The sequence below is a fragment of the Haemorhous mexicanus genome, chromosome 6 (assembly GCF_027477595.1).
Source record: "Haemorhous mexicanus isolate bHaeMex1 chromosome 6, bHaeMex1.pri, whole genome shotgun sequence".
In the NCBI taxonomy this organism is placed as follows: Eukaryota; Metazoa; Chordata; class Aves; order Passeriformes; family Fringillidae; genus Haemorhous; species Haemorhous mexicanus.
In genome coordinates this window covers 21,350,998-21,364,589 of record NC_082346.1, presented here as the reverse complement: position 1 = coordinate 21,364,589, position 13,592 = coordinate 21,350,998, and the positions used below count along the sequence as shown (strand labels likewise).

Below are 13,592 nucleotides of genomic sequence, written 5' to 3'. Positions count from 1 at the left end.
TCAGGACAAGGGAAGGAGCACCATCTGGTGGAAAACAGATCAAATTTAAAAGCAGTGATTCTCCTGATCTTTTCTTCATCACCTGGCAAAGAACAAAGGAATTACTATCGCCTCTAATTCACTTTGTACAGCTCTGGGAACCCCTGATTTACTCTTCACAGAATATCAGATCTGTCTCAATGTATGTCATTGGTGCAGCTCATCACATGACATAAAAATGAGTCTGTGAGTCTGGGGAAGCTTGAAGTTCTAGGATGGTTTTGATCTGAATTCTTAAGCAGAATCAGATTCAGGTATGACATGTTTGTTTGTTTTTTTTAAAAAAGTCTCCTCTTTTCTCACCTGACCATTTCCACTGAACCTGTGGTGTCTTTGGGACTCCTACTTAATATGTCAAATAAAGTAAAACTGGTCAATAGCTAAAAAAGGTCCAAGGAGGCAGACAGAAAAGATGCACATGAACTTAGGCACATACCACCTTTCTTAGGAAACAAGAGTCCCAATAGAAGAAGCCAAATGTGAGCCATTAGCTCAGCTGATTTTTTTTTTTTTTGCAGCGAATGGATCACAGTCTATCGATTGCAGAGTATTTCTGCAAGAGTATTCAACATAGCAGCAAAAGGATATCAAGCAGCTATTTGGTATACAATTCAGAAGAATTAAGTGCAACATTCATTAGAATTAAGGGAATGAGTTAGAAGTCAAGTCAATTCCACTGATTTGGAAAAAGAGAAAACATCTCGCAGTAGTTTCAGAGTTTATTATTGAGCAACCAGCATTTAAAGTTTCTACAATAGTGAAGATCCAAGGGTCACCTGAAAAGAAACTTCAGAATCAGCAGCTTTGCAAATTACTTTAGAAGTGGGCTGTACCAAATTTCTTAAACTGTTTCCTCAGTTGGGGTCAGTTTCTTTCCCACTTTGATTTTAACAGCATTACCCGTCTTGTACTCTGTCCAGCCACTTGCTTACTCCTCCTTGGTGGGAAAGGTGAGAAAACTCATGAACTGCAATAAACTCAGTTTAATAGGTAAAGCAAAAGAGGCACATGCAAACAAAATAAAACAAGGAATTCATTCTCCACTCCCCATCCACAGGCAGATGCTTGGCCCTTCCCAAGAAAGCAGGGCTGTGTAACAGCTACTTGGGAAGACAGACACTGGAACCCTGAACATGTCCCCCTTCCTTCATCTTTTTGTGGATTTATGTGTGAGCATGATGTACAATATGGAACCTGACCAAATCTCACTGTCTTACCTTTGCTGTTTACTGTGCTGGGAGCCACTTACACAATAGTAACAATTGCACAAGGAAATAAGCACTTTTGTGTTTTCACAGTTCTAACAACAGACATATGCATTCCTTTAAAATCCACCCTCTAATTTGTTTTAGGGATGTTTCTTTTGCACTTGTGTATTCCTTCACTAAAAAAAACAAGAACTCCTGGTTTTTTGGTTGGTTTTTTTTTTGGTTTTTTTTAGCTGGAAAATCACAGTTCAATGTATGAAATATTCTCTTACCTGGATTATAATTTTGGACATCTTCTGCTCTAAGAAGTTGTTTGCCCATCCTGCTGTCACCACTTAGCTTCACATATTTGAACCAGGTAGAATTCGTCACCGTCTGTTTTGACCAAGAATGTAATTAATGTAATATTCTTTTGAAGTTGATATATTTTCAAAAAATATTGCAAATTTTGACCAAAAGTGATTTTCTTGTGGAAAAAATTCTCCCCTGGCAGATTCCTCATCAGCACTGCATTCAAGTACTTACCAAAAAATGCAATGAGTATCTTGAAAAAAATTCCTAACCTCTTCATAGGAACTTGGACCTTTCGTCTCGCCAAGGAGTCATAAAGAGGGTGGTTAACCCACGAGCTGCATTCCTCAATGACACACTGACCTGCTTGGGAAGGCAGGATACACGCCTCCTACACTTGCCCATGTAGCTTATACTGCATCTGCCAAACAGCAACTGCATCTTCCAAGGAGAAATTTCCAGAGGTAACAGAGGTAATAGTGAACTCAGACATGGAGCCAATGCTAAGAGAAGTAAGAATTTGACTCACTTGCTGAAAGTATTTGATTAGTCCATCCTGCTCCCTGTTTCAGTGTGAGATCCATGCCTGCCTGGGTATGTTTAATGTAGTCATCTTGCTTTTTTGCAGGTAATTGTGGGTTCAAGACATGTATGTGTCCTCCCAGAGACATTCTCTTCTTTTATTATTTTTATTTTTAAATGGAAATAGAATTTAAACAAGGAGCTACCTTTTCCCACTCTGTAGTTAAACACAAAGGCTTCATAAGTTTAAGATAAATACATATTGGTTTAAAATGTCAGGCTTCAAGATTTGGATGTAATTGTGTTATGATCTCAATGAACACAGACTGCTTGTTTATTGTGTTCTTTATTGAAAATTCTCTATTCAAATTGAGTTTGAGGTTTCTCGTTGCCACAAGATATATAATTCTTTCTTTGACCACACTCGTATTCTTCTGTTTGTTGTTTGGGATTTTTTTTTTTTCCTGTAATGAACTAATAAGAGGGATGGTTGCAAAATGAGTCTACAGGTTTCGTGTAAAGCTACTGCAGACAGTCAGTTGAAGCCATTTGTATCTAATTGATTAAGCTGCATGACAAGTTTCAGATCAGAGTTCCATTTTGTGAAGTAGTTACATGCATTGGCAGATAGATAGATAGATAGATAGATAGATAGATAGATAGATAGATAGATAGATAGATGACCAAATTTTAATGGAAGAGTATTCAAACCCTTGGAGCTCTAGAACACTTAGAAACATCCTGAATGAGCAGAAAGAAGCCTTTGCAATTGATATCTTCATATTATATCCTTGTCCTATAGGCAGTTATAAACAGGACTTTTAAGCAAATTGAGGTATCCAAATCTGCTTTCTGTTGAGGTTTACAAATATATTCCCCTCTGAAAATTCTAGGTCATGTATGGCTACTGTATTTATTTCAAGAAAAATATTGAAATGACAGATGAATCACTTAGATGATACCTACCTTTCAATACTTAATAATGCATGTGTCTTAAAGGAGTTGATTTATCTTAATGGCAATGACACTCTAAAATGTACCTCATCACGTGTCTAAATGGAGGAGGACTGCAGTCACATTAGGTACTGAAGACTTTCTAGGCAAAATTTAAAAATAAAGAGAAGGGATTGTTCTTATTTGAAAACTGAAATTCCTGTTAAAAGTCTATTAAATGCTAGAGGTTCCTTCCAAAAGGTAATGTTCACAGTTTTGCAGGGAAAAAAAATGCAAAGAATAATATAAACTGGGGGCTAAAAACTGAAGCAAGAAGGACAAGTGGTCCTTGTGCCTGTAAAGCTTACACTGTCAAACATTGCAGAAGCACTATCTAAAAACAACTGTATCCCACTCTCATACACTATCTAATCTATGTGACAGCTGATGCTGTTGTAATGCAGACTCTTGGTTTTCCCAAAGGGAAGACTGAAGGTCTGAAAATACCATTGCAGACCCCAACAGTAAAAATGTACAAACAAACTCTCCTTATTTTCTAGGGGTTTGGCACGCATGCGGGATGGCAGCTCCCCATTGCTCCCTGCCTCTGCCCTCCCAGGGCACCTCCCTGGCAGCTCTTCCCTCACAGAATTGTACAGACACTTATTAGAGCAAATGTTCTCCAAGCATGACAACTGATTACTATCTGACTTGGCCATGGTACAGCCTGAGCGTGTTAAGACCTGACAGTATTTCAGTGTTGTAAAAGGAATTCAGTGTGCAGTGAGGGCATGCCTCCTAAACTTCACTGGAAGTTGGTTTGGGAGAGATCTGTAAGCCAGCATCACAGAAAATTAATGCATGGTAATAGGAGTAGTATAGCATATGTAATCCTAGCTGAGTTCATTAAAAAAGGAAAAATATAGCAATTGTTGAAGAAACTAACATTGTACTTGCTAGCTCCCAGTTCCATTTCCTGGCTTTTTGGCTGACCACTGTCTGTCATCTGTCTATTCAGGAAAGTGGACATGAATTAGTTAAGTGTGTGAAGTTGTTATGTATATCTTAAAGGAAATTAAACCTCCGAGTCAGTGCTCTCACATAGCCTTAAACCACAATAGCCCAATCCTCAAGAGTAAAATGATGATATTTAGCTTTCTTTAACAAGCATAATTTATCCTACCCTAGCTGTCATTCTATCTTCTGTCAAGTTTTTGCAGAGCTCTAGTCACATACTCTTGTATTCTGATCCTTTTAGTATGTGAGGGAAATGAGGAAGTTCAGATGTGAATCCTCTGGGAATGCAAAAGGAAAGCCAAGTGCCCCTTCCCCAGTGCCTCTTGCCTGCCCACCCAGACCATGCAAATGTTCTTTTGAGATGTGTGAAGGGTTAAGAATTGTTCTTCATGCATAACAAGGTGCATGCTAATCCTTCATGCTCTATTCCTAAAATGTCAAAAGCATTGTTTGAGCTAAGAGCATTGGCAGCATTAAGATTTCTGTACTCCCGAACTTTCCTGAGGAACAGCAGACACAGAAATGTTCATTTCTTTCTGGAAGCTGTGTAGTTAAGGGTTAGTTTCAACTGACTGCTGCACTAGTGGCTTTCAAGGTTATTTCATGGGGAAACTCAACAAAATTAAACAGAAGAACAGCCTTAAGTGGCCTTTCCAAATAGTCGTGGACTACCACTATGCTTCTTCACAGAACAAATTACTGCTACCCCAATTTTCAGGATTAAACCAAAGCAAAAGGTCAAATGTGTGCATTTCTACAAAGAAATGCGTGGCAAGACAAGAAGTCAGGTGCCAGTGTCCTGGTTGCTAGCTGCTCTCAGTGTCCCTGGGCTGTACTTTGAGTTGTCTTTCTCTGTGTTCTGAACAAAACACACATCCCTCTGAGCTTCCTGAACAGTTTGGAAGGGCTTTTGAAGCAGCACTTTCTTCCAAGGATTTAGTGTGCAGTGTTAATGGTGTACTGCTTTAGGAAGAAGAAAATCTTCCAGTGGAAAGAGGCCTACCTATATAGACACCCACCATCTAGACAGCCATAATGGTTCTGCAGGCAGAACCATTGCTCTTTTCCTGTTGTGTCCTCCAGATGAATTTCAGTCAGGATCAGTGAATATTTTGCCCTTCTATCTTGTACCAGGGAAGGTGACAAAAAACTTTTAGAAATCCAACTGGTTACTTGGTTAGTTCCATTCACTTGTAATTCCCTTCATGATCACGCAGTCCTGCAGGATTTATTAATTCTCATAACTCGGTTTTCCAACTAAGGCTGTCATGAGTATTTTCACTCCATTTCTTGTGCCTCAATTCATAAACATTTCGTGAGGTTAGATTAGTATCAATGGAAAAGCCTAAGAAAGAATTTTTGCTTGTAAGAAAGACCTTGTGTTTCTCATCCATGGACAGAGAGGGAAGAGTTTACTTAACTGAAACAGTTCACAGTTTGTGGTTGAGACATATTTGCTTTTCTGGTCACTAAAACATATGAGCTGCCTTTGCAGGCAGTGGCAAAGGCGTACTCAGGTTTGTGTAGCAACTAAGAGGTTACTTTTCTGTGCCTTTTAGTTTCAAGGATTTTGAAACAGGTTCAAACACTTTCTGCAGTTTCGTCTTTCACTGACTCCCTTAATCCCCCCAAGCTTGGCACCATTTCTCACTCATGTTTATATTTTAATCTCGAATTTCTTGCTTGAGAGCTATATTGTTTAAACCTGAGGCTGTCAGTGATGGTGCATCTGGGAGTTTTGTTACCGATTTTCCAGCAGCTTCTCACGATTTGGGGTGTGTGGGTGTGTATGAGAGGGGTTTGTGTTCAGGGAGGGCGCGCATGAACTCTGCAGGAGGCTGATCATGGTAGCTCATTTTAGCTTTGCATGTTTTGTCCTGAATGCCCATGAGGTAACGTACCAACTAGTACCAAGAGACTGTCCAGCCTGTTACAGCCCTCTGCATGTTATCCACTACTGTCTTTTCTGGTGGACACTGATGAAGTCCCAACAAGAAATCTGAGGTCAATCAAGAGTGACCTCATGGCTGGAGCACAATTGGTGTTCTCCTCTATCCTGTGAGTTTCAGGGAATAATGGGGGTAGAAGCAGGAAAATCACACAGAAGCCTAAAGCCTCACCTGGCTCTGAGCCTGCTGTTACCAGCAGAATTTTTGATCACAGGTCAGCTTGCATGACACCGAGCTTTCTGGCAACAGACGTTAAAAAAGGATCTTTGCTCAGGAGGTAGCAGGTAACCCAGATTAAATGAGGGGAGGGGATAAAACTGGGATCAATAGGGATAAGCACTTCAATTTCTGCTGGTTTTGTTTTCCAAGCATTCTGCCTATCCTCACTAGGACCCTGCTGGAGACGTGCAAACCCAACAATGTCTCTAAAACTTGCCTAGCACAGAGGGCTTCAGCCAAATCTGCCACAGGGCAAACTGCTCCTCAGACCAGGTTGCTCAGGGCCCCATCCAACATAACCCTGAACGCTTCCAAGGATGGGAGTGTGGGCTTCACAACAAGGGGGACTCAAGCTTACAAAGCTACAGAATCTGCAAGGTGTAAAGAAAGGTATAGCTTTGTTCAGACTTACCTAAAACCCCATTTTCATTCATTATGCCTTTCTAGGCTCTGGTGAGTAGGAACAAAAAATGTGGCCTCAACTTCAGAATGATTAAATGTATTTTTCTAAGACACAGACAGATTTGTTAAACCAAGAAACCTATTGTGTGTACACATCTCTAAATCAGCTTTTCATATTGCCCCACACTTTTTAAACATGAAAGTGAAAACATTTTTAGGGAGCATCAAATGATGAGTAGCATGAAACGCATACAGATGATGGTCCTCAGGCCAGAATGAATATGAGATTCTTTACCTTTGGATCCTTGCTTTACTTGCTTTTACCCAAAATCCTTACTTTCAAGCAGAGGTTGTAGTGAGGTTGTCAGTATCTTCTCCCGAGAAACAAGTGACAGGATGACAGGAAATGACCTCAAGTTGCACCAAGGGAAGTTTAGATTGTATATTAGGAAAAATTTCTTCACTGGCTGTCAAGAATTGGAACAGGCTGCCCAGGTATGTGTTTGTATCACCATTCCTGGAGGTATTTATAAGAGCTGTAGATGTGGTGTTTAGGGACATGGTTTAATGCTGGACATGGCAGTGCTGAGTTAACAGCTGGACTTGATGATCTTAGAAGTCTTTTCCAGCCTAAATAATTCTATGATCTCCTGTGTAGATAGGCATCTTCTTGAATATAGGCCATCTCGACTTCTGAGAGAAATTTTGCCTTTTTTATGGGCCTTGTAAATGGAGAGATGAAAGATATATTTGCATGGTGATAATTTTTACAGCACTAAGTTGATCTCTCCTGCTGTTTTCTAACCCTTGAGCTGTCTCGGATTGATCAACCGTATTGTTTCCTAACTCCTCTGACCTGAATCTCTAGGGGAATTCCCATCATATTTCAAAGGTCAAAGACACACCCTTGCTTTTTCTTCCCCTTTAAAAAATAAAAGAAGGTTGTGCAAAGCATTTTGACCCTCATTTCTGGTGACATGAGAAAAATGGCTGTCACTCCACCTGATACTCCTTAGCAGGGATACATCTATATACTTTTGTTTGTTGGAGCAGCTGCCCACTCACAGCATCTAAAACTGTGGGAGGTGGCTAATGTAGTTAGAAGAAGAGTGGGATCTAAAAGTGGAACCATTTCACATCCCAGTGAACTGGATTTTGGGTTAAGAGACCAGTGCCTGTGCTAAGTCTGTGGCTCTGCTTCCTTTCTGCCAAGTAGAAGGCAAGAGAGAACATGAGTTCTCCCATTATGTAGTAAATCCAATTTCTTGAGTTAAAAAGTGCACGAAGTCTTTTTGGCATCTAAGCATCCTTTTCTGTAGAAAAGTCAAAACTATGCTGTTGGGTTTGGCTGGAGAAGCAAAGTTTCCTTTCTGATCCATCTCCTACAAATGCAAGCAGCTGTTGCCAGACAAACTCAAAACCTCAAGTGTTGCCTATTCTTCACCACCAAGGCTCTAGTCAGACTTTGTTTTTTCTCTGTGTTTCTTTCCGTCACCAGTTTAAATTTTAACAGTAAAAACATTCAACGCTGCCTTCTCACAAGAATTTCTGAGAGCAGGAAATGTGCAGCATAAGAATCTTTAACACACAGTGATGGCTCCACATAAAGCCAAGGAGAATGCCAGTGTTCCATCATTCTCCAGCCCTACCCTGTCTGGTGTAGACAATCTTTAGGATGCAAGGGAATGGTATCTCAGAGACCTGGGAACTTGTTCTATGATGCAGCCTTGTTTATACATGGTCCTGGTTTCTTTTCACTTATGGACTCTCCTGTCTCTAGTCAGTAGCACTGTTTCTGTGTGGGATTACACCACAAGAAAAAGAAAAGGAAAAGGGAAAAAAGGGAGGAAAAAAGTGGAAAATCTGTACCTTTTCAGAGGATAGAAAACTTGTGGGACTAGTTGCTGCAAAAGTCAGCAAAAGCCTGATAAATGCTGAGCGTGGCATGATTCTTATAGAGAGGATTTACATGTATATGGGTGAAGATGTGATGCAGTGTGTTCATGACATTCTCTGCTATGATTGACCTTGAATTGTTTGGTGTCGGTGAGTCCTGAATGGAGTCAACAGGGTTAATCAGGTTTCTCTTCTTCTGTAGCTGAAAGAAAAGAAACTAGATTAGTATTTATGGTATTGCCATCCCCACACTTTTTACATCATATAAGTCAAAGTCTCGGGTCACTCTTATAATGGCGAGCGATAAAAAATAATAACAGGTTATAAACTAGGAAATATCAGATGAAGCCAGCTTAATAGACTTTGAACAAAGTCCACTTTTTCAAATCAAAATCAGAGATGTATCTGAATCAGAGACATCTCACTGTGGAATTCTTCAGCATCCATTTACACACCCCAGCAATACTTCTCCAAGCAGTCTGAGAAGCTCTGTGATTGACAATTTTATTAAAAACTGTGAAAGACTGTGTCATGGATTAATCCACACTTCTTCCTGCTAATCTCAAGAGTTTAGTCAACCTAATTTAAACCTGTACCTTTGTTCATAAGCTGGGCACTAAGGCTCAGGTCCTTCTGTGCAAAACCAAGTACACAGCATGGACTGGGGCTGACTTGAGAATTCACAAGTGCAGAATAAGACTGTATCAAAAAAGAAGTCTGTCCCCACATCCTTAAGAAATTAGGATTTTATTTAAATATCTGCATGGAGTAGTAGAGAAAGGAGAGGAAATCTCTTTTAATGGCTCATTTCTTAGGGTTATACGTATACATTTTTTTTTCATACAGCCTTTGAGATCCCTTCTGTATGTGCAAAAACTCCTTATTTCTACAGCTATTGATGTTTACAAGGTTATGAAAAATTTCCTGTCTGGATTATCCCACAGTTTATATGCTACTTTATCAATGCAAGCCACATTAGAAGAAATCAGACGGTTTGCTTTGGACAAGGTGATAAGCTGTTGCACAACCTTACATGTTTGGTCTCACAGACTGAGTTTCTGGAAAGATCTTTCTGCAATGGAAATGCCACAGTATATGTGCATTTCCCCTAAAGGTAGAAGTGAATCCCATCATTTTACCGTTTTGAAAGAAATGTGAAGAGAGAAATACTGAAGAAAGGTAAGCAGAGAAGGAAATTGAAAAAGAAGCACAGAGTAGAGAGATCAGTCAATTGAAGGAGAGCAAGGAGAGTGCAGTGGGAGAAGGCAGGCAGGTCGTCTAAGGCTAAAGCTTTGCCCAAATGAGCCTGTAGACTTTAGTCATGTTTGTCAGCCGTCATCTTGTGTAACAAGAGGTAATTTTCCTGGGACAATGTGCTGTTCTGAAGTGGCTGGCTGAGACACTGCACCCAGGTGGCCTTCACCCAGCTCCATTAGCAGTGTTTCTTGGCATGGCCCCTATTGTGCTGGGGAGGTAAAATGTGGCACTCCCTCTGAGTCACCTCTCCTTATATTCACACCATGCAACATCACCTTGCATCAGAGCTGCTTCTCCCTAACCCACGTCACACCAGTAGCGTGAGGCACACGTGACAATAGCACGGTGAAGCTCCTGAGGCTCCCATCAGCACATCATGGAGCAAAGAAATGCCTCCACTTGTGGTGACACCTGCCTAAATTTTTTGCTCTTGCTGTTTATGCAGGCATCCTCAAGAGACTACTAATTAGATAGAGCTCTGGGGCACAAAAATCAAAACTATTCCTATTTTATATTTTTTTGAAAATATCATATTATGTTAGATGTATGGTTTTCTGTAGGTCCACAGTTTGTGGTAATCAGGGTGGGGCTGCAGCCGAGCCTCATCCCTAATGGGCTACAGCTGTGAGAAGCAGGTGAGCAGCATTGGAAGCAATGAGACCTGGAGTGCCCAGGTGCACTGACCAATCACCAAAGGGAACAGAGGGCACACAGGTGCACTGCATGAACATGAGGGGTATAAAAGGTTGGGCTAAATAACAAGAAGAGCAGATATTTCTAGCCTTCTGAAGTGGTGTGATGGTATGCTGTATGGATAGACACCTGAAGCCTTCTGATGTGGCGTAGTGCTACTCACTCTGTATGGGTTAATGATTTAAGCCTTCTCCAGTTGTATGGTGATGCTCTGTGTATTGTGGCCCTCTCAGCATATGCTGTGACACTTTTCATTCACCAATTCATTCTCACTGCCTCTAGAATTGCTGATTGGTTGCTTCTAATGATGCCAAGCATTCTATCCATGAATCCTATTTAAATTTCTTTACAATCATTTCAGACCTAAAAGCAGCTGCATCTGGGCTAGAACCTAGCAGGCTTTTGTAGATCTAAGAGGCAGAGATGTCTCCTGACCTCAGGTGAGTGCTGTTCATTTTCTAACACCCACGGTGGTTTGCTGTGTGACTTTAATCCAGGTACTTTTCTGCATCCGGGTCTCTGCTAGGTGCAAACAGTGAGAACACCACTTCCTGGGCTTTGAGAGCTCTAAACAAAATTTGATAGCCCTTCTTACATGCTAGGGTCACAAAAGAAGGAGTGAGACTCTCCTTAGTTAAGTGCTTAAACAGCAGGTTTGCTTAGGTGGTCCATAAGCCACACTTGCATAAATCAACAAAGAGGATTAAGATAAGAAGCAAAAAAACCAATGCAGGATTAAAAAAAAGGTAAACTTTCTGTACTTAAGAGTGTATCTCCCCCTATCTCTGGGTATACTATATATTATCACTGTCATCTAAAGGGGTGTGTATAAGAACTTGAAAAACCAAACCAGCCTGTCTCTAATTTGTTCCGTATATCACAGTCCTGCAGGTGGCTTTATTCCTAAAGTGCTGGGCTGTGCTGCTGTTGGAGCCTCCTGCTCCCAAGACCTCCTTCTGGACTTAAGTGCTGCATCAGGATAAATCACCTGCCTAAAAGTAAACTCCATTTTTTTACTGAAGTCATTGTTAATAAAAGAGCTGTAGGCTGCCAAAATGGTTTTGCTGTCATGATTTTATCAGGCACTCAACTGATGTACTCCCTGCCATTCTCATTTCTGCATCACCAGTTTTCTCAATGATAAACAACTGACTTTGCTTCAGTGAATTTATTGTGGACACAAACATAAGCCTCAACACCTTTTAATAAATTAACAATCTCAGCCTGTATCACTAAATCAGAAGAAGAGATTGTTTGTAATGTGAAAACTAATATATAGATTTTGTGAATGCAGTACCAGGTGGAGTAAAACTGAGAGCTGTAAAGCTCTCCTGTTGTTTGGGAAAAAAAAAAGTGCCTGAGTCTTCCACTTTCCGTGTCTCCTAAGTGTATTTAAGCAGATATGTGCATACATAAACAGCACTGGTTAATAGTGAGATACTATGCAATGTGCCCCAAACCAATATCCTGTTTGCATAAAATACATGAAAATATATTATCTTTTCTAATAATGCTAATGATTACCATTAGTTTCTGGAACATTCAGAGCTCTATATGGGATGTTTCAGAAATTAATGGTAATTAATAATATCTTTGCATATGGGTAAACCAGTATTTTTCCTTGACCAATAGCTTTTGCTGCCTGCAAGGCATGTGGTCAAACCTGCTGATAGGATTTGAAGCTGGCAGCTGTACCCCACACCTGTGAGCTCAAATCTAGTCCTCAGCAGGAACTGAGGTTGCCATTCCACTTCACAGACAGTTTCCCAGCTTAGAGAAATAAGTTGTCCTCACAATAACTACAAAATCAAGCTCATGCCCAGTTCTAAGTTGTTTTTTTTTTTAAGTCCAGTGGCTTTGGAATTTTTTTCCACACCCTTTGCTTTATAACAGTTCATCCATCTTCCCAGATACTTTTTCAGCTTGAGGACATCTACTTTCCCTGGTTCACAGATTCTGGATTTCATTCCAGACATTTATTTGTGGAAGATCCTACATATTGGGAGGCAGGTATAAAGAGTGAATGAGATACTTTGAGCAGGTTGTGTTTGCAATTATTCTTAAATTGTGTCTCTCCACTGACCTATGGAGATATTCTGTTCTCTCCAAGATGGCAATCACTGGCAATTCAGAAGCTAAAGTAAGCACTGCTTGTTAGAAATCTTCTCCCTTCTAAACAGTTGGTTCAAATTCCTAAATGGTTTTGATACTGTTCTCGGGCTGAATCATTCTGAAAAGGGAGGTGATACAACCCACTCATGTTAATGAGACAAACTTTTGGTCAGAACTGGGAAAAAATTATGGATGCACGCAACTTTTTTCTCTTCAAAGCTACTTTTGTTCTTTTACGTGACAACACTGCTGGTCTGCTGGAAAAGGCCTTGCCTGCCAAGACACAGGTTGAGTAGTAACAGTAATTTCCACATGGCTTCTGGTGATGCTAATCCAAGACCACTGATCATGTAGTGTTTTGTTTCTATATCACCAAGTCTGACCCATGAGGTGGAATATAAATATCCTTGCTTCAAGCAAATGGTTGTATTTAAAGCCCTGCAGGAATTGAGTTTTTTATAATCATATTGTTTTCATTCAATATTAGTTTTCATTCCATCCTAGAATACAATTCTAAATTTCATTTGATATTACAGAAATCATAGAAAATAATCTGTTCTAGAATTTAAATGTGCATTTTAAATACCTGGTGTGACTCACTTGAAGTTAATTTTGGATGACTCAGATTAATTGCTTTGATTTTTATTAAAGATTTGCCTGTTATTTACTCTTCTTCCACTTTTTTAAACAAACATACAAAAACTCCGAATACAAACCCCACAACACTGAAATTGAAATAATCCCTAGGGAACTTATGATATCAGCAATTGCCAAAGGCAAAGCAGCCTAGCTGAGGCGTTTTGACAGTTTCTAGCTCTACTGCAGACTGTTACTTGTTATCAGTGTAAGGTCTGTGATGCAGCAGCTGCACAGCTCTGACTTCATCTGGGTGAACAGTGGTGCAGCAGCTACACCCCAGACAATATGGTTAATTGAATTCCCTGTGTAGCTGAGTGTGAGCTCCCTGTGCTCTTAAGAGATGCAGCTTTACTCAACAATCAGGTCAGATGCCTCTTGCTAAGCAAAGATGAGCTGAGGAAATAATGAGCCTTCT

The 13,592-nt window shown here is 40.2% G+C and overlaps 1 long non-coding RNA gene across 1 annotated transcript; it reads left to right on the top strand.

Moving 5' to 3' along the window:
• Positions 1–11,482, top strand: LOC132328881 (uncharacterized). The gene is made up of 2 exons (XR_009486912.1): positions 1–293; positions 1,821–11,482. It is a non-coding gene; the product is annotated as an uncharacterized LOC132328881 (long non-coding RNA).
• The last annotated feature ends 2,110 nt before the right edge of the window (positions 11,483–13,592 follow it).